At 51.6% G+C, this 27,517-nt stretch overlaps 34 non-coding genes across 34 annotated transcripts; all 34 read left to right on the forward strand.

The window, feature by feature from the left end:
- Positions 1-904: 904 nt before the first annotated feature.
- Positions 905-976, forward strand: trnaq-cug (transfer RNA glutamine (anticodon CUG)). Its single transcript has one exon. It is a non-coding gene; the product is annotated as a tRNA-Gln (tRNA).
- A 262-nt stretch (positions 977-1,238) lies between these two features.
- trnaq-uug (transfer RNA glutamine (anticodon UUG)) lies at positions 1,239-1,310 on the forward strand. Its single transcript has one exon. It is a non-coding gene; the product is annotated as a tRNA-Gln (tRNA).
- A 1,198-nt stretch (positions 1,311-2,508) lies between these two features.
- Positions 2,509-2,580, forward strand: trnaq-cug (transfer RNA glutamine (anticodon CUG)). The gene has a single exon. It is a non-coding gene; the product is annotated as a tRNA-Gln (tRNA).
- Positions 2,581-2,842: 262 nt separating this feature from the next.
- On the forward strand, positions 2,843-2,914 carry trnaq-uug (transfer RNA glutamine (anticodon UUG)). The gene has a single exon. It is a non-coding gene; the product is annotated as a tRNA-Gln (tRNA).
- A 1,198-nt stretch (positions 2,915-4,112) lies between these two features.
- On the forward strand, positions 4,113-4,184 carry trnaq-cug (transfer RNA glutamine (anticodon CUG)). The gene has a single exon. It is a non-coding gene; the product is annotated as a tRNA-Gln (tRNA).
- Positions 4,185-4,446: 262 nt separating this feature from the next.
- trnaq-uug (transfer RNA glutamine (anticodon UUG)) lies at positions 4,447-4,518 on the forward strand. Its single transcript has one exon. It is a non-coding gene; the product is annotated as a tRNA-Gln (tRNA).
- Positions 4,519-5,716: 1,198 nt separating this feature from the next.
- Positions 5,717-5,788, forward strand: trnaq-cug (transfer RNA glutamine (anticodon CUG)). The gene has a single exon. It is a non-coding gene; the product is annotated as a tRNA-Gln (tRNA).
- Positions 5,789-6,050: 262 nt separating this feature from the next.
- On the forward strand, positions 6,051-6,122 carry trnaq-uug (transfer RNA glutamine (anticodon UUG)). The gene has a single exon. It is a non-coding gene; the product is annotated as a tRNA-Gln (tRNA).
- Positions 6,123-7,320: 1,198 nt separating this feature from the next.
- trnaq-cug (transfer RNA glutamine (anticodon CUG)) lies at positions 7,321-7,392 on the forward strand. Its single transcript has one exon. It is a non-coding gene; the product is annotated as a tRNA-Gln (tRNA).
- A 262-nt stretch (positions 7,393-7,654) lies between these two features.
- Positions 7,655-7,726, forward strand: trnaq-uug (transfer RNA glutamine (anticodon UUG)). The gene has a single exon. It is a non-coding gene; the product is annotated as a tRNA-Gln (tRNA).
- Positions 7,727-8,924: 1,198 nt separating this feature from the next.
- Positions 8,925-8,996, forward strand: trnaq-cug (transfer RNA glutamine (anticodon CUG)). Its single transcript has one exon. It is a non-coding gene; the product is annotated as a tRNA-Gln (tRNA).
- A 262-nt stretch (positions 8,997-9,258) lies between these two features.
- trnaq-uug (transfer RNA glutamine (anticodon UUG)) lies at positions 9,259-9,330 on the forward strand. Its single transcript has one exon. It is a non-coding gene; the product is annotated as a tRNA-Gln (tRNA).
- A 1,198-nt stretch (positions 9,331-10,528) lies between these two features.
- Positions 10,529-10,600, forward strand: trnaq-cug (transfer RNA glutamine (anticodon CUG)). Its single transcript has one exon. It is a non-coding gene; the product is annotated as a tRNA-Gln (tRNA).
- A 262-nt stretch (positions 10,601-10,862) lies between these two features.
- Positions 10,863-10,934, forward strand: trnaq-uug (transfer RNA glutamine (anticodon UUG)). The gene has a single exon. It is a non-coding gene; the product is annotated as a tRNA-Gln (tRNA).
- A 1,198-nt stretch (positions 10,935-12,132) lies between these two features.
- On the forward strand, positions 12,133-12,204 carry trnaq-cug (transfer RNA glutamine (anticodon CUG)). The gene has a single exon. It is a non-coding gene; the product is annotated as a tRNA-Gln (tRNA).
- Positions 12,205-12,466: 262 nt separating this feature from the next.
- trnaq-uug (transfer RNA glutamine (anticodon UUG)) lies at positions 12,467-12,538 on the forward strand. Its single transcript has one exon. It is a non-coding gene; the product is annotated as a tRNA-Gln (tRNA).
- Positions 12,539-13,736: 1,198 nt separating this feature from the next.
- On the forward strand, positions 13,737-13,808 carry trnaq-cug (transfer RNA glutamine (anticodon CUG)). Its single transcript has one exon. It is a non-coding gene; the product is annotated as a tRNA-Gln (tRNA).
- A 262-nt stretch (positions 13,809-14,070) lies between these two features.
- trnaq-uug (transfer RNA glutamine (anticodon UUG)) lies at positions 14,071-14,142 on the forward strand. The gene has a single exon. It is a non-coding gene; the product is annotated as a tRNA-Gln (tRNA).
- Positions 14,143-15,340: 1,198 nt separating this feature from the next.
- Positions 15,341-15,412, forward strand: trnaq-cug (transfer RNA glutamine (anticodon CUG)). Its single transcript has one exon. It is a non-coding gene; the product is annotated as a tRNA-Gln (tRNA).
- A 262-nt stretch (positions 15,413-15,674) lies between these two features.
- Positions 15,675-15,746, forward strand: trnaq-uug (transfer RNA glutamine (anticodon UUG)). Its single transcript has one exon. It is a non-coding gene; the product is annotated as a tRNA-Gln (tRNA).
- A 1,198-nt stretch (positions 15,747-16,944) lies between these two features.
- trnaq-cug (transfer RNA glutamine (anticodon CUG)) lies at positions 16,945-17,016 on the forward strand. The gene has a single exon. It is a non-coding gene; the product is annotated as a tRNA-Gln (tRNA).
- Positions 17,017-17,278: 262 nt separating this feature from the next.
- Positions 17,279-17,350, forward strand: trnaq-uug (transfer RNA glutamine (anticodon UUG)). Its single transcript has one exon. It is a non-coding gene; the product is annotated as a tRNA-Gln (tRNA).
- Positions 17,351-18,548: 1,198 nt separating this feature from the next.
- On the forward strand, positions 18,549-18,620 carry trnaq-cug (transfer RNA glutamine (anticodon CUG)). Its single transcript has one exon. It is a non-coding gene; the product is annotated as a tRNA-Gln (tRNA).
- A 262-nt stretch (positions 18,621-18,882) lies between these two features.
- Positions 18,883-18,954, forward strand: trnaq-uug (transfer RNA glutamine (anticodon UUG)). The gene has a single exon. It is a non-coding gene; the product is annotated as a tRNA-Gln (tRNA).
- A 1,198-nt stretch (positions 18,955-20,152) lies between these two features.
- On the forward strand, positions 20,153-20,224 carry trnaq-cug (transfer RNA glutamine (anticodon CUG)). Its single transcript has one exon. It is a non-coding gene; the product is annotated as a tRNA-Gln (tRNA).
- A 262-nt stretch (positions 20,225-20,486) lies between these two features.
- On the forward strand, positions 20,487-20,558 carry trnaq-uug (transfer RNA glutamine (anticodon UUG)). The gene has a single exon. It is a non-coding gene; the product is annotated as a tRNA-Gln (tRNA).
- A 1,199-nt stretch (positions 20,559-21,757) lies between these two features.
- Positions 21,758-21,829, forward strand: trnaq-cug (transfer RNA glutamine (anticodon CUG)). The gene has a single exon. It is a non-coding gene; the product is annotated as a tRNA-Gln (tRNA).
- Positions 21,830-22,091: 262 nt separating this feature from the next.
- On the forward strand, positions 22,092-22,163 carry trnaq-uug (transfer RNA glutamine (anticodon UUG)). The gene has a single exon. It is a non-coding gene; the product is annotated as a tRNA-Gln (tRNA).
- A 1,198-nt stretch (positions 22,164-23,361) lies between these two features.
- On the forward strand, positions 23,362-23,433 carry trnaq-cug (transfer RNA glutamine (anticodon CUG)). Its single transcript has one exon. It is a non-coding gene; the product is annotated as a tRNA-Gln (tRNA).
- Positions 23,434-23,695: 262 nt separating this feature from the next.
- trnaq-uug (transfer RNA glutamine (anticodon UUG)) lies at positions 23,696-23,767 on the forward strand. The gene has a single exon. It is a non-coding gene; the product is annotated as a tRNA-Gln (tRNA).
- Positions 23,768-24,965: 1,198 nt separating this feature from the next.
- Positions 24,966-25,037, forward strand: trnaq-cug (transfer RNA glutamine (anticodon CUG)). The gene has a single exon. It is a non-coding gene; the product is annotated as a tRNA-Gln (tRNA).
- Positions 25,038-25,299: 262 nt separating this feature from the next.
- On the forward strand, positions 25,300-25,371 carry trnaq-uug (transfer RNA glutamine (anticodon UUG)). The gene has a single exon. It is a non-coding gene; the product is annotated as a tRNA-Gln (tRNA).
- A 1,198-nt stretch (positions 25,372-26,569) lies between these two features.
- On the forward strand, positions 26,570-26,641 carry trnaq-cug (transfer RNA glutamine (anticodon CUG)). The gene has a single exon. It is a non-coding gene; the product is annotated as a tRNA-Gln (tRNA).
- A 262-nt stretch (positions 26,642-26,903) lies between these two features.
- trnaq-uug (transfer RNA glutamine (anticodon UUG)) lies at positions 26,904-26,975 on the forward strand. The gene has a single exon. It is a non-coding gene; the product is annotated as a tRNA-Gln (tRNA).
- Positions 26,976-27,517: the final 542 nt, after the last annotated feature.

The following is a 27,517-nucleotide window of genomic DNA, read 5'->3' on the forward strand; positions in this document are numbered from 1 at the left end:
GCAGCTGGTGAAAAGGTGACAGGAATTGAAATGAGGCGCATGCTGGACAGGTGCTCTTTTCTTTCATTTGATTAAACAATTCACAGTTTGCCAAACAATTCACAGTAACAGCTGGACACAGAGAAACAGCAATTTTACCAGGGAGAGGAGCAGCAAAGCCAGGCCCCAAGCCCTACCATTCAACCAGTTTTCAGGGAAACCAGGAACCTCAAATCCCAGTTTCAATCACTACAAAACGGTAACAATGACATTTGTACATACAAGACAGTCCGACGACATAAAAAACACTGCATACAATACAGAGTCCCGGAAAGCCAGGGACACGTGCTCTTGAACACAATCCGTCTGAGATCTCACTTTGCTTAAAAGCATTGCTCATCGCAGCGCTGACACAGCGATGGCCGCCGGTAAGGGAGAGAAACAGCAGCGGTGCTGTTTGAAAAGGCAGCTGTACTGCAGATGTGCCACTTGTCCTACAGCTGTACTTAGCAGAAGGCTAACTGTGAGGTGAGAAAGCTGAAGCCAAAGTGAAATGCTGGCGAGGCGATTGTCCAGCAGCTTGAAAGTTTGCCAGTGAGAGAGATTAGCGAGCAGTAGCCCGGCTCAGAGTTGTTCATGGCCAACAGCAACCCTGCTCCCGCTGAGAAACTAGGTTTCGTGGACAGGTTGGCATATCTGGCACGGCCCGAAAACTTCGGCAAAGTGGATTTCGGAGGCGAGGGCGACCGGCCTTACAGGGCAGCAGGCCGAGACAGCGTGGTTGCACTTGTGAAAGACCGAGTGCACGAGCTGCTGGATCAGCAGATCCACAGTTGCCATTGTGATCCTTGTCGTTGCTGTTCACCCGCTTGACGAATGAGGCAAACATCCTTGAGCAGTGATTCGGCAGCCCCTGCTATCTCAGGGTTCCATGGTGTAATGGTGAGCACTCTGGACTCTGAATCCAGCGATCCGAGTTCAAATCTCGGTGGAGCCTTCTTTCTGGCAGCGTGAGCGATTGTCTTCGACAAAACTGTGGGTTTCACAAATTCCCACACCCATGATGGAAGTGGGCTGGTTTTCACCTTGCCACAGTGTTTGCGATGCTCCTGCGACAAGCGCACGATCTGCTTTTGCTCTGCCCTGTACCACGCAAGTATTCCCTGCCAAGGACGCAGCATCAAGAGACCAGATTCTGAGAGCGTTGCTGCAAGTGTGAATGCAGGAAAGCTCAGGCTGCCTGAGGCCGCAGCACTGCTGGTTCCGTGGTGTAATGGCTAGCACTCTGGACTTTGAATCCAGCGATCCGAGTTCGAATCTCGGCGGAACCTCGACTTGCTTCGTCCCGGCCCTTGTTGAATTTGGGACGTGCGAGTGAAATCTGCCTACGGGCCAATTGTAAGAGCTGCCCTTTTAGCACCTTTGAGTCAGATCTCATCACATTTCTGCCAGAATGGGAGGCACAGGATGATGCCAATCCCGAGGTGGAGTCTTAAGCTCGTCACTGGGTGCCTGCTTTTGCTCTCTCCTGAACCACGGATGTGTTTTCTTCGAAGGACACAGCATTAAGAGACAAGCTGCAGTCAAGCGGTGTTGTTTTTGGAGCTCCTCTCTGTGTTCCACAGGCAGCTGGTGAAAAGGTGACAGGAATTGAAATGAGGCGCATGCTGGACAGGTGCTCTTTTCTTTCATTTGATTAAACAATTCACAGTTTGCCAAACAATTCACAGTAACAGCTGGACACAGAGAAACAGCAATTTTACCAGGGAGAGGAGCAGCAAAGCCAGGCCCCAAGCCCTACCATTCAACCAGTTTTCAGGGAAACCAGGAACCTCAAATCCCAGTTTCAATCACTACAAAACGGTAACAATGACATTTGTACATACAAGACAGTCCGACGACATAAAAAACACTGCATACAATACAGAGTCCCGGAAAGCCAGGGACACGTGCTCTTGAACACAATCCGTCTGAGATCTCACTTTGCTTAAAAGCATTGCTCATCGCAGCGCTGACACAGCGATGGCCGCCGGTAAGGGAGAGAAACAGCAGCGGTGCTGTTTGAAAAGGCAGCTGTACTGCAGATGTGCCACTTGTCCTACAGCTGTACTTAGCAGAAGGCTAACTGTGAGGTGAGAAAGCTGAAGCCAAAGTGAAATGCTGGCGAGGCGATTGTCCAGCAGCTTGAAAGTTTGCCAGTGAGAGAGATTAGCGAGCAGTAGCCCGGCTCAGAGTTGTTCATGGCCAACAGCAACCCTGCTCCCGCTGAGAAACTAGGTTTCGTGGACAGGTTGGCATATCTGGCACGGCCCGAAAACTTCGGCAAAGTGGATTTCGGAGGCGAGGGCGACCGGCCTTACAGGGCAGCAGGCCGAGACAGCGTGGTTGCACTTGTGAAAGACCGAGTGCACGAGCTGCTGGATCAGCAGATCCACAGTTGCCATTGTGATCCTTGTCGTTGCTGTTCACCCGCTTGACGAATGAGGCAAACATCCTTGAGCAGTGATTCGGCAGCCCCTGCTATCTCAGGGTTCCATGGTGTAATGGTGAGCACTCTGGACTCTGAATCCAGCGATCCGAGTTCAAATCTCGGTGGAGCCTTCTTTCTGGCAGCGTGAGCGATTGTCTTCGACAAAACTGTGGGTTTCACAAATTCCCACACCCATGATGGAAGTGGGCTGGTTTTCACCTTGCCACAGTGTTTGCGATGCTCCTGCGACAAGCGCACGATCTGCTTTTGCTCTGCCCTGTACCACGCAAGTATTCCCTGCCAAGGACGCAGCATCAAGAGACCAGATTCTGAGAGCGTTGCTGCAAGTGTGAATGCAGGAAAGCTCAGGCTGCCTGAGGCCGCAGCACTGCTGGTTCCGTGGTGTAATGGCTAGCACTCTGGACTTTGAATCCAGCGATCCGAGTTCGAATCTCGGCGGAACCTCGACTTGCTTCGTCCCGGCCCTTGTTGAATTTGGGACGTGCGAGTGAAATCTGCCTACGGGCCAATTGTAAGAGCTGCCCTTTTAGCACCTTTGAGTCAGATCTCATCACATTTCTGCCAGAATGGGAGGCACAGGATGATGCCAATCCCGAGGTGGAGTCTTAAGCTCGTCACTGGGTGCCTGCTTTTGCTCTCTCCTGAACCACGGATGTGTTTTCTTCGAAGGACACAGCATTAAGAGACAAGCTGCAGTCAAGCGGTGTTGTTTTTGGAGCTCCTCTCTGTGTTCCACAGGCAGCTGGTGAAAAGGTGACAGGAATTGAAATGAGGCGCATGCTGGACAGGTGCTCTTTTCTTTCATTTGATTAAACAATTCACAGTTTGCCAAACAATTCACAGTAACAGCTGGACACAGAGAAACAGCAATTTTACCAGGGAGAGGAGCAGCAAAGCCAGGCCCCAAGCCCTACCATTCAACCAGTTTTCAGGGAAACCAGGAACCTCAAATCCCAGTTTCAATCACTACAAAACGGTAACAATGACATTTGTACATACAAGACAGTCCGACGACATAAAAAACACTGCATACAATACAGAGTCCCGGAAAGCCAGGGACACGTGCTCTTGAACACAATCCGTCTGAGATCTCACTTTGCTTAAAAGCATTGCTCATCGCAGCGCTGACACAGCGATGGCCGCCGGTAAGGGAGAGAAACAGCAGCGGTGCTGTTTGAAAAGGCAGCTGTACTGCAGATGTGCCACTTGTCCTACAGCTGTACTTAGCAGAAGGCTAACTGTGAGGTGAGAAAGCTGAAGCCAAAGTGAAATGCTGGCGAGGCGATTGTCCAGCAGCTTGAAAGTTTGCCAGTGAGAGAGATTAGCGAGCAGTAGCCCGGCTCAGAGTTGTTCATGGCCAACAGCAACCCTGCTCCCGCTGAGAAACTAGGTTTCGTGGACAGGTTGGCATATCTGGCACGGCCCGAAAACTTCGGCAAAGTGGATTTCGGAGGCGAGGGCGACCGGCCTTACAGGGCAGCAGGCCGAGACAGCGTGGTTGCACTTGTGAAAGACCGAGTGCACGAGCTGCTGGATCAGCAGATCCACAGTTGCCATTGTGATCCTTGTCGTTGCTGTTCACCCGCTTGACGAATGAGGCAAACATCCTTGAGCAGTGATTCGGCAGCCCCTGCTATCTCAGGGTTCCATGGTGTAATGGTGAGCACTCTGGACTCTGAATCCAGCGATCCGAGTTCAAATCTCGGTGGAGCCTTCTTTCTGGCAGCGTGAGCGATTGTCTTCGACAAAACTGTGGGTTTCACAAATTCCCACACCCATGATGGAAGTGGGCTGGTTTTCACCTTGCCACAGTGTTTGCGATGCTCCTGCGACAAGCGCACGATCTGCTTTTGCTCTGCCCTGTACCACGCAAGTATTCCCTGCCAAGGACGCAGCATCAAGAGACCAGATTCTGAGAGCGTTGCTGCAAGTGTGAATGCAGGAAAGCTCAGGCTGCCTGAGGCCGCAGCACTGCTGGTTCCGTGGTGTAATGGCTAGCACTCTGGACTTTGAATCCAGCGATCCGAGTTCGAATCTCGGCGGAACCTCGACTTGCTTCGTCCCGGCCCTTGTTGAATTTGGGACGTGCGAGTGAAATCTGCCTATGGGCCAATTGTAAGAGCCGCCCTTTTAGCACCTTTGAGTCAGATCTCATCACATTTCTGCCAGAATGGGAGGCACAGGATGATGCCAATCCCGAGGTGGAGTCTTAAGCTCGTCACTGGGTGCCTGCTTTTGCTCTCTCCTGAACCACGGATGTGTTTTCTTCGAAGGACACAGCATTAAGAGACAAGCTGCAGTCAAGCGGTGTTGTTTTTGGAGCTCCTCTCTGTGTTCCACAGGCAGCTGGTGAAAAGGTGACAGGAATTGAAATGAGGCGCATGCTGGACAGGTGCTCTTTTCTTTCATTTGATTAAACAATTCACAGTTTGCCAAACAATTCACAGTAACAGCTGGACACAGAGAAACAGCAATTTTACCAGGGAGAGGAGCAGCAAAGCCAGGCCCCAAGCCCTACCATTCAACCAGTTTTCAGGGAAACCAGGAACCTCAAATCCCAGTTTCAATCACTACAAAACGGTAACAATGACATTTGTACATACAAGACAGTCCGACGACATAAAAAACACTGCATACAATACAGAGTCCCGGAAAGCCAGGGACACGTGCTCTTGAACACAATCCGTCTGAGATCTCACTTTGCTTAAAAGCATTGCTCATCGCAGCGCTGACACAGCGATGGCCGCCGGTAAGGGAGAGAAACAGCAGCGGTGCTGTTTGAAAAGGCAGCTGTACTGCAGATGTGCCACTTGTCCTACAGCTGTACTTAGCAGAAGGCTAACTGTGAGGTGAGAAAGCTGAAGCCAAAGTGAAATGCTGGCGAGGCGATTGTCCAGCAGCTTGAAAGTTTGCCAGTGAGAGAGATTAGCGAGCAGTAGCCCGGCTCAGAGTTGTTCATGGCCAACAGCAACCCTGCTCCCGCTGAGAAACTAGGTTTCGTGGACAGGTTGGCATATCTGGCACGGCCCGAAAACTTCGGCAAAGTGGATTTCGGAGGCGAGGGCGACCGGCCTTACAGGGCAGCAGGCCGAGACAGCGTGGTTGCACTTGTGAAAGACCGAGTGCACGAGCTGCTGGATCAGCAGATCCACAGTTGCCATTGTGATCCTTGTCGTTGCTGTTCACCCGCTTGACGAATGAGGCAAACATCCTTGAGCAGTGATTCGGCAGCCCCTGCTATCTCAGGGTTCCATGGTGTAATGGTGAGCACTCTGGACTCTGAATCCAGCGATCCGAGTTCAAATCTCGGTGGAGCCTTCTTTCTGGCAGCGTGAGCGATTGTCTTCGACAAAACTGTGGGTTTCACAAATTCCCACACCCATGATGGAAGTGGGCTGGTTTTCACCTTGCCACAGTGTTTGCGATGCTCCTGCGACAAGCGCACGATCTGCTTTTGCTCTGCCCTGTACCACGCAAGTATTCCCTGCCAAGGACGCAGCATCAAGAGACCAGATTCTGAGAGCGTTGCTGCAAGTGTGAATGCAGGAAAGCTCAGGCTGCCTGAGGCCGCAGCACTGCTGGTTCCGTGGTGTAATGGCTAGCACTCTGGACTTTGAATCCAGCGATCCGAGTTCGAATCTCGGCGGAACCTCGACTTGCTTCGTCCCGGCCCTTGTTGAATTTGGGACGTGCGAGTGAAATCTGCCTACGGGCCAATTGTAAGAGCCGCCCTTTTAGCACCTTTGAGTCAGATCTCATCACATTTCTGCCAGAATGGGAGGCACAGGATGATGCCAATCCCGAGGTGGAGTCTTAAGCTCGTCACTGGGTGCCTGCTTTTGCTCTCTCCTGAACCACGGATGTGTTTTCTTCGAAGGACACAGCATTAAGAGACAAGCTGCAGTCAAGCGGTGTTGTTTTTGGAGCTCCTCTCTGTGTTCCACAGGCAGCTGGTGAAAAGGTGACAGGAATTGAAATGAGGCGCATGCTGGACAGGTGCTCTTTTCTTTCATTTGATTAAACAATTCACAGTTTGCCAAACAATTCACAGTAACAGCTGGACACAGAGAAACAGCAATTTTACCAGGGAGAGGAGCAGCAAAGCCAGGCCCCAAGCCCTACCATTCAACCAGTTTTCAGGGAAACCAGGAACCTCAAATCCCAGTTTCAATCACTACAAAACGGTAACAATGACATTTGTACATACAAGACAGTCCGACGACATAAAAAACACTGCATACAATACAGAGTCCCGGAAAGCCAGGGACACGTGCTCTTGAACACAATCCGTCTGAGATCTCACTTTGCTTAAAAGCATTGCTCATCGCAGCGCTGACACAGCGATGGCCGCCGGTAAGGGAGAGAAACAGCAGCGGTGCTGTTTGAAAAGGCAGCTGTACTGCAGATGTGCCACTTGTCCTACAGCTGTACTTAGCAGAAGGCTAACTGTGAGGTGAGAAAGCTGAAGCCAAAGTGAAATGCTGGCGAGGCGATTGTCCAGCAGCTTGAAAGTTTGCCAGTGAGAGAGATTAGCGAGCAGTAGCCCGGCTCAGAGTTGTTCATGGCCAACAGCAACCCTGCTCCCGCTGAGAAACTAGGTTTCGTGGACAGGTTGGCATATCTGGCACGGCCCGAAAACTTCGGCAAAGTGGATTTCGGAGGCGAGGGCGACCGGCCTTACAGGGCAGCAGGCCGAGACAGCGTGGTTGCACTTGTGAAAGACCGAGTGCACGAGCTGCTGGATCAGCAGATCCACAGTTGCCATTGTGATCCTTGTCGTTGCTGTTCACCCGCTTGACGAATGAGGCAAACATCCTTGAGCAGTGATTCGGCAGCCCCTGCTATCTCAGGGTTCCATGGTGTAATGGTGAGCACTCTGGACTCTGAATCCAGCGATCCGAGTTCAAATCTCGGTGGAGCCTTCTTTCTGGCAGCGTGAGCGATTGTCTTCGACAAAACTGTGGGTTTCACAAATTCCCACACCCATGATGGAAGTGGGCTGGTTTTCACCTTGCCACAGTGTTTGCGATGCTCCTGCGACAAGCGCACGATCTGCTTTTGCTCTGCCCTGTACCACGCAAGTATTCCCTGCCAAGGACGCAGCATCAAGAGACCAGATTCTGAGAGCGTTGCTGCAAGTGTGAATGCAGGAAAGCTCAGGCTGCCTGAGGCAGCAGCACTGCTGGTTCCGTGGTGTAATGGCTAGCACTCTGGACTTTGAATCCAGCGATCCGAGTTCGAATCTCGGCGGAACCTCGACTTGCTTCGTCCCGGCCCTTGTTGAATTTGGGACGTGCGAGTGAAATCTGCCTACGGGCCAATTGTAAGAGCCGCCCTTTTAGCACCTTTGAGTCAGATCTCATCACATTTCTGCCAGAATGGGAGGCACAGGATGATGCCAATCCCGAGGTGGAGTCTTAAGCTCGTCACTGGGTGCCTGCTTTTGCTCTCTCCTGAACCACGGATGTGTTTTCTTCGAAGGACACAGCATTAAGAGACAACCTGCAGTCAAGCGGTGTTGTTTTTGGAGCTCCTCTCTGTGTTCCACAGGCAGCTGGTGAAAAGGTGACAGGAATTGAAATGAGGCGCATGCTGGACAGGTGCTCTTTTCTTTCATTTGATTAAACAATTCACAGTTTGCCAAACAATTCACAGTAACAGCTGGACACAGAGAAACAGCAATTTTACCAGGGAGAGGAGCAGCAAAGCCAGGCCCCAAGCCCTACCATTCAACCAGTTTTCAGGGAAACCAGGAACCTCAAATCCCAGTTTCAATCACTACAAAACGGTAACAATGACATTTGTACATACAAGACAGTCCGACGACATAAAAAACACTGCATACAATACAGAGTCCCGGAAAGCCAGGGACACGTGCTCTTGAACACAATCCGTCTGAGATCTCACTTTGCTTAAAAGCATTGCTCATCGCAGCGCTGACACAGCGATGGCCGCCGGTAAGGGAGAGAAACAGCAGCGGTGCTGTTTGAAAAGGCAGCTGTACTGCAGATGTGCCACTTGTCCTACAGCTGTACTTAGCAGAAGGCTAACTGTGAGGTGAGAAAGCTGAAGCCAAAGTGAAATGCTGGCGAGGCGATTGTCCAGCAGCTTGAAAGTTTGCCAGTGAGAGAGATTAGCGAGCAGTAGCCCGGCTCAGAGTTGTTCATGGCCAACAGCAACCCTGCTCCCGCTGAGAAACTAGGTTTCGTGGACAGGTTGGCATATCTGGCACGGCCCGAAAACTTCGGCAAAGTGGATTTCGGAGGCGAGGGCGACCGGCCTTACAGGGCAGCAGGCCGAGACAGCGTGGTTGCACTTGTGAAAGACCGAGTGCACGAGCTGCTGGATCAGCAGATCCACAGTTGCCATTGTGATCCTTGTCGTTGCTGTTCACCCGCTTGACGAATGAGGCAAACATCCTTGAGCAGTGATTCGGCAGCCCCTGCTATCTCAGGGTTCCATGGTGTAATGGTGAGCACTCTGGACTCTGAATCCAGCGATCCGAGTTCAAATCTCGGTGGAGCCTTCTTTCTGGCAGCGTGAGCGATTGTCTTCGACAAAACTGTGGGTTTCACAAATTCCCACACCCATGATGGAAGTGGGCTGGTTTTCACCTTGCCACAGTGTTTGCGATGCTCCTGCGACAAGCGCACGATCTGCTTTTGCTCTGCCCTGTACCACGCAAGTATTCCCTGCCAAGGACGCAGCATCAAGAGACCAGATTCTGAGAGCGTTGCTGCAAGTGTGAATGCAGGAAAGCTCAGGCTGCCTGAGGCCGCAGCACTGCTGGTTCCGTGGTGTAATGGCTAGCACTCTGGACTTTGAATCCAGCGATCCGAGTTCGAATCTCGGCGGAACCTCGACTTGCTTCGTCCCGGCCCTTGTTGAATTTGGGACGTGCGAGTGAAATCTGCCTACGGGCCAATTGTAAGAGCCGCCCTTTTAGCACCTTTGAGTCAGATCTCATCACATTTCTGCCAGAATGGGAGGCACAGGATGATGCCAATCCCGAGGTGGAGTCTTAAGCTCGTCACTGGGTGCCTGCTTTTGCTCTCTCCTGAACCACGGATGTGTTTTCTTCGAAGGACACAGCATTAAGAGACAAGCTGCAGTCAAGCGGTGTTGTTTTTGGAGCTCCTCTCTGTGTTCCACAGGCAGCTGGTGAAAAGGTGACAGGAATTGAAATGAGGCGCATGCTGGACAGGTGCTCTTTTCTTTCATTTGATTAAACAATTCACAGTTTGCCAAACAATTCACAGTAACAGCTGGACACAGAGAAACAGCAATTTTACCAGGGAGAGGAGCAGCAAAGCCAGGCCCCAAGCCCTACCATTCAACCAGTTTTCAGGGAAACCAGGAACCTCAAATCCCAGTTTCAATCACTACAAAACGGTAACAATGACATTTGTACATACAAGACAGTCCGACGACATAAAAAACACTGCATACAATACAGAGTCCCGGAAAGCCAGGGACACGTGCTCTTGAACACAATCCGTCTGAGATCTCACTTTGCTTAAAAGCATTGCTCATCGCAGCGCTGACACAGCGATGGCCGCCGGTAAGGGAGAGAAACAGCAGCGGTGCTGTTTGAAAAGGCAGCTGTACTGCAGATGTGCCACTTGTCCTACAGCTGTACTTAGCAGAAGGCTAACTGTGAGGTGAGAAAGCTGAAGCCAAAGTGAAATGCTGGCGAGGCGATTGTCCAGCAGCTTGAAAGTTTGCCAGTGAGAGAGATTAGCGAGCAGTAGCCCGGCTCAGAGTTGTTCATGGCCAACAGCAACCCTGCTCCCGCTGAGAAACTAGGTTTCGTGGACAGGTTGGCATATCTGGCACGGCCCGAAAACTTCGGCAAAGTGGATTTCGGAGGCGAGGGCGACCGGCCTTACAGGGCAGCAGGCCGAGACAGCGTGGTTGCACTTGTGAAAGACCGAGTGCACGAGCTGCTGGATCAGCAGATCCACAGTTGCCATTGTGATCCTTGTCGTTGCTGTTCACCCGCTTGACGAATGAGGCAAACATCCTTGAGCAGTGATTCGGCAGCCCCTGCTATCTCAGGGTTCCATGGTGTAATGGTGAGCACTCTGGACTCTGAATCCAGCGATCCGAGTTCAAATCTCGGTGGAGCCTTCTTTCTGGCAGCGTGAGCGATTGTCTTCGACAAAACTGTGGGTTTCACAAATTCCCACACCCATGATGGAAGTGGGCTGGTTTTCACCTTGCCACAGTGTTTGCGATGCTCCTGCGACAAGCGCACGATCTGCTTTTGCTCTGCCCTGTACCACGCAAGTATTCCCTGCCAAGGACGCAGCATCAAGAGACCAGATTCTGAGAGCGTTGCTGCAAGTGTGAATGCAGGAAAGCTCAGGCTGCCTGAGGCCGCAGCACTGCTGGTTCCGTGGTGTAATGGCTAGCACTCTGGACTTTGAATCCAGCGATCCGAGTTCGAATCTCGGCGGAACCTCGACTTGCTTCGTCCCGGCCCTTGTTGAATTTGGGACGTGCGAGTGAAATCTGCCTACGGGCCAATTGTAAGAGCCGCCCTTTTAGCACCTTTGAGTCAGATCTCATCACATTTCTGCCAGAATGGGAGGCACAGGATGATGCCAATCCCGAGGTGGAGTCTTAAGCTCGTCACTGGGTGCCTGCTTTTGCTCTCTCCTGAACCACGGATGTGTTTTCTTCGAAGGACACAGCATTAAGAGACAAGCTGCAGTCAAGCGGTGTTGTTTTTGGAGCTCCTCTCTGTGTTCCACAGGCAGCTGGTGAAAAGGTGACAGGAATTGAAATGAGGCGCATGCTGGACAGGTGCTCTTTTCTTTCATTTGATTAAACAATTCACAGTTTGCCAAACAATTCACAGTAACAGCTGGACACAGAGAAACAGCAATTTTACCAGGGAGAGGAGCAGCAAAGCCAGGCCCCAAGCCCTACCATTCAACCAGTTTTCAGGGAAACCAGGAACCTCAAATCCCAGTTTCAATCACTACAAAACGGTAACAATGACATTTGTACATACAAGACAGTCCGACGACATAAAAAACACTGCATACAATACAGAGTCCCGGAAAGCCAGGGACACGTGCTCTTGAACACAATCCGTCTGAGATCTCACTTTGCTTAAAAGCATTGCTCATCGCAGCGCTGACACAGCGATGGCCGCCGGTAAGGGAGAGAAACAGCAGCGGTGCTGTTTGAAAAGGCAGCTGTACTGCAGATGTGCCACTTGTCCTACAGCTGTACTTAGCAGAAGGCTAACTGTGAGGTGAGAAAGCTGAAGCCAAAGTGAAATGCTGGCGAGGCGATTGTCCAGCAGCTTGAAAGTTTGCCAGTGAGAGAGATTAGCGAGCAGTAGCCCGGCTCAGAGTTGTTCATGGCCAACAGCAACCCTGCTCCCGCTGAGAAACTAGGTTTCGTGGACAGGTTGGCATATCTGGCACGGCCCGAAAACTTCGGCAAAGTGGATTTCGGAGGCGAGGGCGACCGGCCTTACAGGGCAGCAGGCCGAGACAGCGTGGTTGCACTTGTGAAAGACCGAGTGCACGAGCTGCTGGATCAGCAGATCCACAGTTGCCATTGTGATCCTTGTCGTTGCTGTTCACCCGCTTGACGAATGAGGCAAACATCCTTGAGCAGTGATTCGGCAGCCCCTGCTATCTCAGGGTTCCATGGTGTAATGGTGAGCACTCTGGACTCTGAATCCAGCGATCCGAGTTCAAATCTCGGTGGAGCCTTCTTTCTGGCAGCGTGAGCGATTGTCTTCGACAAAACTGTGGGTTTCACAAATTCCCACACCCATGATGGAAGTGGGCTGGTTTTCACCTTGCCACAGTGTTTGCGATGCTCCTGCGACAAGCGCACGATCTGCTTTTGCTCTGCCCTGTACCACGCAAGTATTCCCTGCCAAGGACGCAGCATCAAGAGACCAGATTCTGAGAGCGTTGCTGCAAGTGTGAATGCAGGAAAGCTCAGGCTGCCTGAGGCCGCAGCACTGCTGGTTCCGTGGTGTAATGGCTAGCACTCTGGACTTTGAATCCAGCGATCCGAGTTCGAATCTCGGCGGAACCTCGACTTGCTTCGTCCCGGCCCTTGTTGAATTTGGGACGTGCGAGTGAAATCTGCCTACGGGCCAATTGTAAGAGCCGCCCTTTTAGCACCTTTGAGTCAGATCTCATCACATTTCTGCCAGAATGGGAGGCACAGGATGATGCCAATCCCGAGGTGGAGTCTTAAGCTCGTCACTGGGTGCCTGCTTTTGCTCTCTCCTGAACCACGGATGTGTTTTCTTCGAAGGACACAGCATTAAGAGACAAGCTGCAGTCAAGCGGTGTTGTTTTTGGAGCTCCTCTCTGTGTTCCACAGGCAGCTGGTGAAAAGGTGACAGGAATTGAAATGAGGCGCATGCTGGACAGGTGCTCTTTTCTTTCATTTGATTAAACAATTCACAGTTTGCCAAACAATTCACAGTAACAGCTGGACACAGAGAAACAGCAATTTTACCAGGGAGAGGAGCAGCAAAGCCAGGCCCCAAGCCCTACCATTCAACCAGTTTTCAGGGAAACCAGGAACCTCAAATCCCAGTTTCAATCACTACAAAACGGTAACAATGACATTTGTACATACAAGACAGTCCGACGACATAAAAAACACTGCATACAATACAGAGTCCCGGAAAGCCAGGGACACGTGCTCTTGAACACAATCCGTCTGAGATCTCACTTTGCTTAAAAGCATTGCTCATCGCAGCGCTGACACAGCGATGGCCGCCGGTAAGGGAGAGAAACAGCAGCGGTGCTGTTTGAAAAGGCAGCTGTACTGCAGATGTGCCACTTGTCCTACAGCTGTACTTAGCAGAAGGCTAACTGTGAGGTGAGAAAGCTGAAGCCAAAGTGAAATGCTGGCGAGGCGATTGTCCAGCAGCTTGAAAGTTTGCCAGTGAGAGAGATTAGCGAGCAGTAGCCCGGCTCAGAGTTGTTCATGGCCAACAGCAACCCTGCTCCCGCTGAGAAACTAGGTTTCGTGGACAGGTTGGCATATCTGGCACGGCCCGAAAACTTCGGCAAAGTGGATTTCGGAGGCGAGGGCGACCGGCCTTACAGGGCAGCAGGCCGAGACAGCGTGGTTGCACTTGTGAAAGACCGAGTGCACGAGCTGCTGGATCAGCAGATCCACAGTTGCCATTGTGATCCTTGTCGTTGCTGTTCACCCGCTTGACGAATGAGGCAAACATCCTTGAGCAGTGATTCGGCAGCCCCTGCTATCTCAGGGTTCCATGGTGTAATGGTGAGCACTCTGGACTCTGAATCCAGCGATCCGAGTTCAAATCTCGGTGGAGCCTTCTTTCTGGCAGCGTGAGCGATTGTCTTCGACAAAACTGTGGGTTTCACAAATTCCCACACCCATGATGGAAGTGGGCTGGTTTTCACCTTGCCACAGTGTTTGCGATGCTCCTGCGACAAGCGCACGATCTGCTTTTGCTCTGCCCTGTACCACGCAAGTATTCCCTGCCAAGGACGCAGCATCAAGAGACCAGATTCTGAGAGCGTTGCTGCAAGTGTGAATGCAGGAAAGCTCAGGCTGCCTGAGGCCGCAGCACTGCTGGTTCCGTGGTGTAATGGCTAGCACTCTGGACTTTGAATCCAGCGATCCGAGTTCGAATCTCGGCGGAACCTCGACTTGCTTCGTCCCGGCCCTTGTTGAATTTGGGACGTGCGAGTGAAATCTGCCTACGGGCCAATTGTAAGAGCCGCCCTTTTAGCACCTTTGAGTCAGATCTCATCACATTTCTGCCAGAATGGGAGGCACAGGATGATGCCAATCCCGAGGTGGAGTCTTAAGCTCGTCACTGGGTGCCTGCTTTTGCTCTCTCCTGAACCACGGATGTGTTTTCTTCGAAGGACACAGCATTAAGAGACAAGCTGCAGTCAAGCGGTGTTGTTTTTGGAGCTCCTCTCTGTGTTCCACAGGCAGCTGGTGAAAAGGTGACAGGAATTGAAATGAGGCGCATGCTGGACAGGTGCTCTTTTCTTTCATTTGATTAAACAATTCACAGTTTGCCAAACAATTCACAGTAACAGCTGGACACAGAGAAACAGCAATTTTACCAGGGAGAGGAGCAGCAAAGCCAGGCCCCAAGCCCTACCATTCAACCAGTTTTCAGGGAAACCAGGAACCTCAAATCCCAGTTTCAATCACTACAAAACGGTAACAATGACATTTGTACATACAAGACAGTCCGACGACATAAAAAACACTGCATACAATACAGAGTCCCGGAAAGCCAGGGACACGTGCTCTTGAACACAATCCGTCTGAGATCTCACTTTGCTTAAAAGCATTGCTCATCGCAGCGCTGACACAGCGATGGCCGCCGGTAAGGGAGAGAAACAGCAGCGGTGCTGTTTGAAAAGGCAGCTGTACTGCAGATGTGCCACTTGTCCTACAGCTGTACTTAGCAGAAGGCTAACTGTGAGGTGAGAAAGCTGAAGCCAAAGTGAAATGCTGGCGAGGCGATTGTCCAGCAGCTTGAAAGTTTGCCAGTGAGAGAGATTAGCGAGCAGTAGCCCGGCTCAGAGTTGTTCATGGCCAACAGCAACCCTGCTCCCGCTGAGAAACTAGGTTTCGTGGACAGGTTGGCATATCTGGCACGGCCCGAAAACTTCGGCAAAGTGGATTTCGGAGGCGAGGGCGACCGGCCTTACAGGGCAGCAGGCCGAGACAGCGTGGTTGCACTTGTGAAAGACCGAGTGCACGAGCTGCTGGATCAGCAGATCCACAGTTGCCATTGTGATCCTTGTCGTTGCTGTTCACCCGCTTGACGAATGAGGCAAACATCCTTGAGCAGTGATTCGGCAGCCCCTGCTATCTCAGGGTTCCATGGTGTAATGGTGAGCACTCTGGACTCTGAATCCAGCGATCCGAGTTCAAATCTCGGTGGAGCCTTCTTTCTGGCAGCGTGAGCGATTGTCTTCGACAAAACTGTGGGTTTCACAAATTCCCACACCCATGATGGAAGTGGGCTGGTTTTCACCTTGCCACAGTGTTTGCGATGCTCCTGCGACAAGCGCACGATCTGCTTTTGCTCTGCCCTGTACCACGCAAGTATTCCCTGCCAAGGACGCAGCATCAAGAGACCAGATTCTGAGAGCGTTGCTGCAAGTGTGAATGCAGGAAAGCTCAGGCTGCCTGAGGCCGCAGCACTGCTGGTTCCGTGGTGTAATGGCTAGCACTCTGGACTTTGAATCCAGCGATCCGAGTTCGAATCTCGGCGGAACCTCGACTTGCTTCGTCCCGGCCCTTGTTGAATTTGGGACGTGCGAGTGAAATCTGCCTACGGGCCAATTGTAAGAGCCGCCCTTTTAGCACCTTTGAGTCAGATCTCATCACATTTCTGCCAGAATGGGAGGCACAGGATGATGCCAATCCCGAGGTGGAGTCTTAAGCTCGTCACTGGGTGCCTGCTTTTGCTCTCTCCTGAACCACGGATGTGTTTTCTTCGAAGGACACAGCATTAAGAGACAAGCTGCAGTCAAGCGGTGTTGTTTTTGGAGCTCCTCTCTGTGTTCCACAGGCAGCTGGTGAAAAGGTGACAGGAATTGAAATGAGGCGCATGCTGGACAGGTGCTCTTTTCTTTCATTTGATTAAACAATTCACAGTTTGCCAAACAATTCACAGTAACAGCTGGACACAGAGAAACAGCAATTTTACCAGGGAGAGGAGCAGCAAAGCCAGGCCCCAAGCCCTACCATTCAACCAGTTTTCAGGGAAACCAGGAACCTCAAATCCCAGTTTCAATCACTACAAAACGGTAACAATGACATTTGTACATACAAGACAGTCCGACGACATAAAAAACACTGCATACAATACAGAGTCCCGGAAAGCCAGGGACACGTGCTCTTGAACACAATCCGTCTGAGATCTCACTTTGCTTAAAAGCATTGCTCATCGCAGCGCTGACACAGCGATGGCCGCCGGTAAGGGAGAGAAACAGCAGCGGTGCTGTTTGAAAAGGCAGCTGTACTGCAGATGTGCCACTTGTCCTACAGCTGTACTTAGCAGAAGGCTAACTGTGAGGTGAGAAAGCTGAAGCCAAAGTGAAATGCTGGCGAGGCGATTGTCCAGCAGCTTGAAAGTTTGCCAGTGAGAGAGATTAGCGAGCAGTAGCCCGGCTCAGAGTTGTTCATGGCCAACAGCAACCCTGCTCCCGCTGAGAAACTAGGTTTCGTGGACAGGTTGGCATATCTGGCACGGCCCGAAAACTTCGGCAAAGTGGATTTCGGAGGCGAGGGCGACCGGCCTTACAGGGCAGCAGGCCGAGACAGCGTGGTTGCACTTGTGAAAGACCGAGTGCACGAGCTGCTGGATCAGCAGATCCACAGTTGCCATTGTGATCCTTGTCGTTGCTGTTCACCCGCTTGACGAATGAGGCAAACATCCTTGAGCAGTGATTCGGCAGCCCCTGCTATCTCAGGGTTCCATGGTGTAATGGTGAGCACTCTGGACTCTGAATCCAGCGATCCGAGTTCAAATCTCGGTGGAGCCTTCTTTCTGGCAGCGTGAGCGATTGTCTTCGACAAAACTGTGGGTTTCACAAATTCCCACACCCATGATGGAAGTGGGCTGGTTTTCACCTTGCCACAGTGTTTGCGATGCTCCTGCGACAAGCGCACGATCTGCTTTTGCTCTGCCCTGTACCACGCAAGTATTCCCTGCCAAGGACGCAGCATCAAGAGACCAGATTCTGAGAGCGTTGCTGCAAGTGTGAATGCAGGAAAGCTCAGGCTGCCTGAGGCCGCAGCACTGCTGGTTCCGTGGTGTAATGGCTAGCACTCTGGACTTTGAATCCAGCGATCCGAGTTCGAATCTCGGCGGAACCTCGACTTGCTTCGTCCCGGCCCTTGTTGAATTTGGGACGTGCGAGTGAAATCTGCCTACGGGCCAATTGTAAGAGCCGCCCTTTTAGCACCTTTGAGTCAGATCTCATCACATTTCTGCCAGAATGGGAGGCACAGGATGATGCCAATCCCGAGGTGGAGTCTTAAGCTCGTCACTGGGTGCCTGCTTTTGCTCTCTCCTGAACCACGGATGTGTTTTCTTCGAAGGACACAGCATTAAGAGACAAGCTGCAGTCAAGCGGTGTTGTTTTTGGAGCTCCTCTCTGTGTTCCACAGGCAGCTGGTGAAAAGGTGACAGGAATTGAAATGAGGCGCATGCTGGACAGGTGCTCTTTTCTTTCATTTGATTAAACAATTCACAGTTTGCCAAACAATTCACAGTAACAGCTGGACACAGAGAAACAGCAATTTTACCAGGGAGAGGAGCAGCAAAGCCAGGCCCCAAGCCCTACCATTCAACCAGTTTTCAGGGAAACCAGGAACCTCAAATCCCAGTTTCAATCACTACAAAACGGTAACAATGACATTTGTACATACAAGACAGTCCGACGACATAAAAAACACTGCATACAATACAGAGTCCCGGAAAGCCAGGGACACGTGCTCTTGAACACAATCCGTCTGAGATCTCACTTTGCTTAAAAGCATTGCTCATCGCAGCGCTGACACAGCGATGGCCGCCGGTAAGGGAGAGAAACAGCAGCGGTGCTGTTTGAAAAGGCAGCTGTACTGCAGATGTGCCACTTGTCCTACAGCTGTACTTAGCAGAAGGCTAACTGTGAGGTGAGAAAGCTGAAGCCAAAGTGAAATGCTGGCGAGGCGATTGTCCAGCAGCTTGAAAGTTTGCCAGTGAGAGAGATTAGCGAGCAGTAGCCCGGCTCAGAGTTGTTCATGGCCAACAGCAACCCTGCTCCCGCTGAGAAACTAGGTTTCGTGGACAGGTTGGCATATCTGGCACGGCCCGAAAACTTCGGCAAAGTGGATTTCGGAGGCGAGGGCGACCGGCCTTACAGGGCAGCAGGCCGAGACAGCGTGGTTGCACTTGTGAAAGACCGAGTGCACGAGCTGCTGGATCAGCAGATCCACAGTTGCCATTGTGATCCTTGTCGTTGCTGTTCACCCGCTTGACGAATGAGGCAAACATCCTTGAGCAGTGATTCGGCAGCCCCTGCTATCTCAGGGTTCCATGGTGTAATGGTGAGCACTCTGGACTCTGAATCCAGCGATCCGAGTTCAAATCTCGGTGGAGCCTTCTTTCTGGCAGCGTGAGCGATTGTCTTCGACAAAACTGTGGGTTTCACAAATTCCCACACCCATGATGGAAGTGGGCTGGTTTTCACCTTGCCACAGTGTTTGCGATGCTCCTGCGACAAGCGCACGATCTGCTTTTGCTCTGCCCTGTACCACGCAAGTATTCCCTGCCAAGGACGCAGCATCAAGAGACCAGATTCTGAGAGCGTTGCTGCAAGTGTGAATGCAGGAAAGCTCAGGCTGCCTGAGGCCGCAGCACTGCTGGTTCCGTGGTGTAATGGCTAGCACTCTGGACTTTGAATCCAGCGATCCGAGTTCGAATCTCGGCGGAACCTCGACTTGCTTCGTCCCGGCCCTTGTTGAATTTGGGACGTGCGAGTGAAATCTGCCTACGGGCCAATTGTAAGAGCCGCCCTTTTAGCACCTTTGAGTCAGATCTCATCACATTTCTGCCAGAATGGGAGGCACAGGATGATGCCAATCCCGAGGTGGAGTCTTAAGCTCGTCACTGGGTGCCTGCTTTTGCTCTCTCCTGAACCACGGATGTGTTTTCTTCGAAGGACACAGCATTAAGAGACAAGCTGCAGTCAAGCGGTGTTGTTTTTGGAGCTCCTCTCTGTGTTCCACAGGCAGCTGGTGAAAAGGTGACAGGAATTGAAATGAGGCGCATGCTGGACAGGTGCTCTTTTCTTTCATTTGATTAAACAATTCACAGTTTGCCAAACAATTCACAGTAACAGCTGGACACAGAGAAACAGCAATTTTACCAGGGAGAGGAGCAGCAAAGCCAGGCCCCAAGCCCTACCATTCAACCAGTTTTCAGGGAAACCAGGAACCTCAAATCCCAGTTTCAATCACTACAAAACGGTAACAATGACATTTGTACATACAAGACAGTCCGACGACATAAAAAACACTGCATACAATACAGAGTCCCGGAAAGCCAGGGACACGTGCTCTTGAACACAATCCGTCTGAGATCTCACTTTGCTTAAAAGCATTGCTCATCGCAGCGCTGACACAGCGATGGCCGCCGGTAAGGGAGAGAAACAGCAGCGGTGCTGTTTGAAAAGGCAGCTGTACTGCAGATGTGCCACTTGTCCTACAGCTGTACTTAGCAGAAGGCTAACTGTGAGGTGAGAAAGCTGAAGCCAAAGTGAAATGCTGGCGAGGCGATTGTCCAGCAGCTTGAAAGTTTGCCAGTGAGAGAGATTAGCGAGCAGTAGCCCGGCTCAGAGTTGTTCATGGCCAACAGCAACCCTGCTCCCGCTGAGAAACTAGGTTTCGTGGACAGGTTGGCATATCTGGCACGGCCCGAAAACTTCGGCAAAGTGGATTTCGGAGGCGAGGGCGACCGGCCTTACAGGGCAGCAGGCCGAGACAGCGTGGTTGCACTTGTGAAAGACCGAGTGCACGAGCTGCTGGATCAGCAGATCCACAGTTGCCATTGTGATCCTTGTCGTTGCTGTTCACCCGCTTGACGAATGAGGCAAACATCCTTGAGCAGTGATTCGGCAGCCCCTGCTATCTCAGGGTTCCATGGTGTAATGGTGAGCACTCTGGACTCTGAATCCAGCGATCCGAGTTCAAATCTCGGTGGAGCCTTCTTTCTGGCAGCGTGAGCGATTGTCTTCGACAAAACTGTGGGTTTCACAAATTCCCACACCCATGATGGAAGTGGGCTGGTTTTCACCTTGCCACAGTGTTTGCGATGCTCCTGCGACAAGCGCACGATCTGCTTTTGCTCTGCCCTGTACCACGCAAGTATTCCCTGCCAAGGACGCAGCATCAAGAGACCAGATTCTGAGAGCGTTGCTGCAAGTGTGAATGCAGGAAAGCTCAGGCTGCCTGAGGCCGCAGCACTGCTGGTTCCGTGGTGTAATGGCTAGCACTCTGGACTTTGAATCCAGCGATCCGAGTTCGAATCTCGGCGGAACCTCGACTTGCTTCGTCCCGGCCCTTGTTGAATTTGGGACGTGCAGAGTGAAATCTGCCTACGGGCCAATTGTAAGAGCCGCCCTTTTAGCACCTTTGAGTCAGATCTCATCACATTTCTGCCAGAATGGGAGGCACAGGATGATGCCAATCCCGAGGTGGAGTCTTAAGCTCGTCACTGGGTGCCTGCTTTTGCTCTCTCCTGAACCACGGATGTGTTTTCTTCGAAGGACACAGCATTAAGAGACAAGCTGCAGTCAAGCGGTGTTGTTTTTGGAGCTCCTCTCTGTGTTCCACAGGCAGCTGGTGAAAAGGTGACAGGAATTGAAATGAGGCGCATGCTGGACAGGTGCTCTTTTCTTTCATTTGATTAAACAATTCACAGTTTGCCAAACAATTCACAGTAACAGCTGGACACAGAGAAACAGCAATTTTACCAGGGAGAGGAGCAGCAAAGCCAGGCCCCAAGCCCTACCATTCAACCAGTTTTCAGGGAAACCAGGAACCTCAAATCCCAGTTTCAATCACTACAAAACGGTAACAATGACATTTGTACATACAAGACAGTCCGACGACATAAAAAACACTGCATACAATACAGAGTCCCGGAAAGCCAGGGACACGTGCTCTTGAACACAATCCGTCTGAGATCTCACTTTGCTTAAAAGCATTGCTCATCGCAGCGCTGACACAGCGATGGCCGCCGGTAAGGGAGAGAAACAGCAGCGGTGCTGTTTGAAAAGGCAGCTGTACTGCAGATGTGCCACTTGTCCTACAGCTGTACTTAGCAGAAGGCTAACTGTGAGGTGAGAAAGCTGAAGCCAAAGTGAAATGCTGGCGAGGCGATTGTCCAGCAGCTTGAAAGTTTGCCAGTGAGAGAGATTAGCGAGCAGTAGCCCGGCTCAGAGTTGTTCATGGCCAACAGCAACCCTGCTCCCGCTGAGAAACTAGGTTTCGTGGACAGGTTGGCATATCTGGCACGGCCCGAAAACTTCGGCAAAGTGGATTTCGGAGGCGAGGGCGACCGGCCTTACAGGGCAGCAGGCCGAGACAGCGTGGTTGCACTTGTGAAAGACCGAGTGCACGAGCTGCTGGATCAGCAGATCCACAGTTGCCATTGTGATCCTTGTCGTTGCTGTTCACCCGCTTGACGAATGAGGCAAACATCCTTGAGCAGTGATTCGGCAGCCCCTGCTATCTCAGGGTTCCATGGTGTAATGGTGAGCACTCTGGACTCTGAATCCAGCGATCCGAGTTCAAATCTCGGTGGAGCCTTCTTTCTGGCAGCGTGAGCGATTGTCTTCGACAAAACTGTGGGTTTCACAAATTCCCACACCCATGATGGAAGTGGGCTGGTTTTCACCTTGCCACAGTGTTTGCGATGCTCCTGCGACAAGCGCACGATCTGCTTTTGCTCTGCCCTGTACCACGCAAGTATTCCCTGCCAAGGACGCAGCATCAAGAGACCAGATTCTGAGAGCGTTGCTGCAAGTGTGAATGCAGGAAAGCTCAGGCTGCCTGAGGCCGCAGCACTGCTGGTTCCGTGGTGTAATGGCTAGCACTCTGGACTTTGAATCCAGCGATCCGAGTTCGAATCTCGGCGGAACCTCGACTTGCTTCGTCCCGGCCCTTGTTGAATTTGGGACGTGCGAGTGAAATCTGCCTACGGGCCAATTGTAAGAGCCGCCCTTTTAGCACCTTTGAGTCAGATCTCATCACATTTCTGCCAGAATGGGAGGCACAGGATGATGCCAATCCCGAGGTGGAGTCTTAAGCTCGTCACTGGGTGCCTGCTTTTGCTCTCTCCTGAACCACGGATGTGTTTTCTTCGAAGGACACAGCATTAAGAGACAAGCTGCAGTCAAGCGGTGTTGTTTTTGGAGCTCCTCTCTGTGTTCCACAGGCAGCTGGTGAAAAGGTGACAGGAATTGAAATGAGGCGCATGCTGGACAGGTGCTCTTTTCTTTCATTTGATTAAACAATTCACAGTTTGCCAAACAATTCACAGTAACAGCTGGACACAGAGAAACAGCAATTTTACCAGGGAGAGGAGCAGCAAAGCCAGGCCCCAAGCCCTACCATTCAACCAGTTTTCAGGGAAACCAGGAACCTCAAATCCCAGTTTCAATCACTACAAAACGGTAACAATGACATTTGTACATACAAGACAGTCCGACGACATAAAAAACACTGCATACAATACAGAGTCCCGGAAAGCCAGGGACACGTGCTCTTGAACACAATCCGTCTGAGATCTCACTTTGCTTAAAAGCATTGCTCATCGCAGCGCTGACACAGCGATGGCCGCCGGTAAGGGAGAGAAACAGCAGCGGTGCTGTTTGAAAAGGCAGCTGTACTGCAGATGTGCCACTTGTCCTACAGCTGTACTTAGCAGAAGGCTAACTGTGAGGTGAGAAAGCTGAAGCCAAAGTGAAATGCTGGCGAGGCGATTGTCCAGCAGCTTGAAAGTTTGCCAGTGAGAGAGATTAGCGAGCAGTAGCCCGGCTCAGAGTTGTTCATGGCCAACAGCAACCCTGCTCCCGCTGAGAAACTAGGTTTCGTGGACAGGTTGGCATATCTGGCACGGCCCGAAAACTTCGGCAAAGTGGATTTCGGAGGCGAGGGCGACCGGCCTTACAGGGCAGCAGGCCGAGACAGCGTGGTTGCACTTGTGAAAGACCGAGTGCACGAGCTGCTGGATCAGCAGATCCACAGTTGCCATTGTGATCCTTGTCGTTGCTGTTCACCCGCTTGACGAATGAGGCAAACATCCTTGAGCAGTGATTCGGCAGCCCCTGCTATCTCAGGGTTCCATGGTGTAATGGTGAGCACTCTGGACTCTGAATCCAGCGATCCGAGTTCAAATCTCGGTGGAGCCTTCTTTCTGGCAGCGTGAGCGATTGTCTTCGACAAAACTGTGGGTTTCACAAATTCCCACACCCATGATGGAAGTGGGCTGGTTTTCACCTTGCCACAGTGTTTGCGATGCTCCTGCGACAAGCGCACGATCTGCTTTTGCTCTGCCCTGTACCACGCAAGTATTCCCTGCCAAGGACGCAGCATCAAGAGACCAGATTCTGAGAGCGTTGCTGCAAGTGTGAATGCAGGAAAGCTCAGGCTGCCTGAGGCCGCAGCACTGCTGGTTCCGTGGTGTAATGGCTAGCACTCTGGACTTTGAATCCAGCGATCCGAGTTCGAATCTCGGCGGAACCTCGACTTGCTTCGTCCCGGCCCTTGTTGAATTTGGGACGTGCGAGTGAAATCTGCCTACGGGCCAATTGTAAGAGCTGCCCTTTTAGCACCTTTGAGTCAGATCTCATCACATTTCTGCCAGAATGGGAGGCACAGGATGATGCCAATCCCGAGGTGGAGTCTTAAGCTCGTCACTGGGTGCCTGCTTTTGCTCTCTCCTGAACCACGGATGTGTTTTCTTCGAAGGACACAGCATTAAGAGACAAGCTGCAGTCAAGCGGTGTTGTTTTTGGAGCTCCTCTCTGTGTTCCACAGGCAGCTGGTGAAAAGGTGACAGGAATTGAAATGAGGCGCATGCTGGACAGGTGCTCTTTTCTTTCATTTGATTAAACAATTCACAGTTTGCCAAACAATTCACAGTAACAGCTGGACACAGAGAAACAGCAATTTTACCAGGGAGAGGAGCAGCAAAGCCAGGCCCCAAGCCCTACCATTCAACCAGTTTTCAGGGAAACCAGGAACCTCAAATCCCAGTTTCAATCACTACAAAACGGTAACAATGACATTTGTACATACAAGACAGTCCGACGACATAAAAAACACTGCATACAATACAGAGTCCCGGAAAGCCAGGGACACGTGCTCTTGAACACAATCCGTCTGAGATCTCACTTTGCTTAAAAGCATTGCTCATCGCAGCGCTGACACAGCGATGGCCGCCGGTAAGGGAGAGAAACAGCAGCGGTGCTGTTTGAAAAGGCAGCTGTACTGCAGATGTGCCACTTGTCCTACAGCTGTACTTAGCAGAAGGCTAACTGTGAGGTGAGAAAGCTGAAGCCAAAGTGAAATGCTGGCGAGGCGATTGTCCAGCAGCTTGAAAGTTTGCCAGTGAGAGAGATTAGCGAGCAGTAGCCCGGCTCAGAGTTGTTCATGGCCAACAGCAACCCTGCTCCCGCTGAGAAACTAGGTTTCGTGGACAGGTTGGCATATCTGGCACGGCCCGAAAACTTCGGCAAAGTGGATTTCGGAGGCGAGGGCGACCGGCCTTACAGGGCAGCAGGCCGAGACAGCGTGGTTGCACTTGTGAAAGACCGAGTGCACGAGCTGCTGGATCAGCAGATCCACAGTTGCCATTGTGATCCTTGTCGTTGCTGTTCACCCGCTTGACGAATGAGGCAAACATCCTTGAGCAGTGATTCGGCAGCCCCTGCTATCTCAGGGTTCCATGGTGTAATGGTGAGCACTCTGGACTCTGAATCCAGCGATCCGAGTTCAAATCTCGGTGGAGCCTTCTTTCTGGCAGCGTGAGCGATTGTCTTCGACAAAACTGTGGGTTTCACAAATTCCCACACCCATGATGGAAGTGGGCTGGTTTTCACCTTGCCACAGTGTTTGCGATGCTCCTGCGACAAGCGCACGATCTGCTTTTGCTCTGCCCTGTACCACGCAAGTATTCCCTGCCAAGGACGCAGCATCAAGAGACCAGATTCTGAGAGCGTTGCTGCAAGTGTGAATGCAGGAAAGCTCAGGCTGCCTGAGGCCGCAGCACTGTTGGTTCCGTGGTGTAATGGCTAGCACTCTGGACTTTGAATCCAGCGATCCGAGTTCGAATCTCGGCGGAACCTCGACTTGCTTCGTCCCGGCCCTTGTTGAATTTGGGACGTGCGAGTGAAATCTGCCTACGGGCCAATTGTAAGAGCCGCCCTTTTAGCACCTTTGAGTCAGATCTCATCACATTTCTGCCAGAATGGGAGGCACAGGATGATGCCAATCCCGAGGTGGAGTCTTAAGCTCGTCACTGGGTGCCTGCTTTTGCTCTCTCCTGAACCACGGATGTGTTTTCTTCGAAGGACACAGCATTAAGAGACAAGCTGCAGTCAAGCGGTGTTGTTTTTGGAGCTCCTCTCTGTGTTCCACAGGCAGCTGGTGAAAAGGTGACAGGAATTGAAATGAGGCGCATGCTGGACAGGTGCTCTTTTCTTTCATTTGATTAAACAATTCACAGTTTGCCAAACAATTCACAGTAACAGCTGGACACAGAGAAACAGCAATTTTACCAGGGAGAGGAGCAGCAAAGCCAGGCCCCAAGCCCTACCATTCAACCAGTTTTCAGGGAAACCAGGAACCTCAAATCCCAGTTTCAATCACTACAAAACGGTAACAATGACATTTGTACATACAAGACAGTCCGACGACATAAAAAACACTGCATACAATACAGAGTCCCGGAAAGCCAGGGACACGTGCTCTTGAACACAATCCGTCTGAGATCTCACTTTGCTTAAAAGCATTGCTCATCGCAGCGCTGACACAGCGATGGCCGCCGGTAAGGGAGAGAAACAGCAGCGGTGCTGTTTGAAAAGGCAGCTGTACTGCAGATGTGCCACTTGTCCTACAGCTGTACTTAGCAGAAGGCTAACTGTGAGGTGAGAAAGCTGAAGCCAAAGTGAAATGCTGGCGAGGCGATTGTCCAGCAGCTTGAAAGTTTGCCAGTGAGAGAGATTAGCGAGCAGTAGCCCGGCTCAGAGTTGTTCATGGCCAACAGCAACCCTGCTCCCGCTGAGAAACTAGGTTTCGTGGACAGGTTGGCATATCTGGCACGGCCCGAAAACTTCGGCAAAGTGGATTTCGGAGGCGAGGGCGACCGGCCTTACAGGGCAGCAGGCCGAGACAGCGTGGTTGCACTTGTGAAAGACCGAGTGCACGAGCTGCTGGATCAGCAGATCCACAGTTGCCATTGTGATCCTTGTCGTTGCTGTTCACCCGCTTGACGAATGAGGCAAACATCCTTGAGCAGTGATTCGGCAGCCCCTGCTATCTCAGGGTTCCATGGTGTAATGGTGAGCACTCTGGACTCTGAATCCAGCGATCCGAGTTCAAATCTCGGTGGAGCCTTCTTTCTGGCAGCGTGAGCGATTGTCTTCGACAAAACTGTGGGTTTCACAAATTCCCACACCCATGATGGAAGTGGGCTGGTTTTCACCTTGCCACAGTGTTTGCGATGCTCCTGCGACAAGCGCACGATCTGCTTTTGCTCTGCCCTGTACCACGCAAGTATTCCCTGCCAAGGACGCAGCATCAAGAGACCAGATTCTGAGAGCGTTGCTGCAAGTGTGAATGCAGGAAAGCTCAGGCTGCCTGAGGCCGCAGCACTGCTGGTTCCGTGGTGTAATGGCTAGCACTCTGGACTTTGAATCCAGCGATCCGAGTTCGAATCTCGGCGGAACCTCGACTTGCTTCGTCCCGGCCCTTGTTGAATTTGGGACGTGCAGAGTGAAATCTGCCTACGGGCCAATTGTAAGAGCCGCCCTTTTAGCACCTTTGAGTCAGATCTCATCACATTTCTGCCAGAATGGGAGGCACAGGATGATGCCAATCCCGAGGTGGAGTCTTAAGCTCGTCACTGGGTGCCTGCTTTTGCTCTCTCCTGAACCACGGATGTGTTTTCTTCGAAGGACACAGCATTAAGAGACAAGCTGCAGTCAAGCGGTGTTGTTTTTGGAGCTCCTCTCTGTGTTCCACAGGCAGCTGGTGAAAAGGTGACAGGAATTGAAATGAGGCGCATGCTGGACAGGTGCTCTTTTCTTTCATTTGATTAAACAATTCACAGTTTGCCAAACAATTCACAGTAACAGCTGGACACAGAGAAACAGCAATTTTACCAGGGAGAGGAGCAGCAAAGCCAGGCCCCAAGCCCTACCATTCAACCAGTTTTCAGGGAAACCAGGAACCTCAAATCCCAGTTTCAATCACTACAAAACGGTAACAATG

The sequence above is a fragment of the Chiloscyllium plagiosum genome, unplaced genomic scaffold, assembly GCF_037043375.1.
Source record: "Chiloscyllium plagiosum isolate Xiang-an unplaced genomic scaffold, Cpla_swu_hap1 HiC_scaffold_44, whole genome shotgun sequence".
NCBI lineage: Eukaryota > Metazoa > Chordata > Chondrichthyes > Orectolobiformes > Hemiscylliidae > Chiloscyllium > Chiloscyllium plagiosum.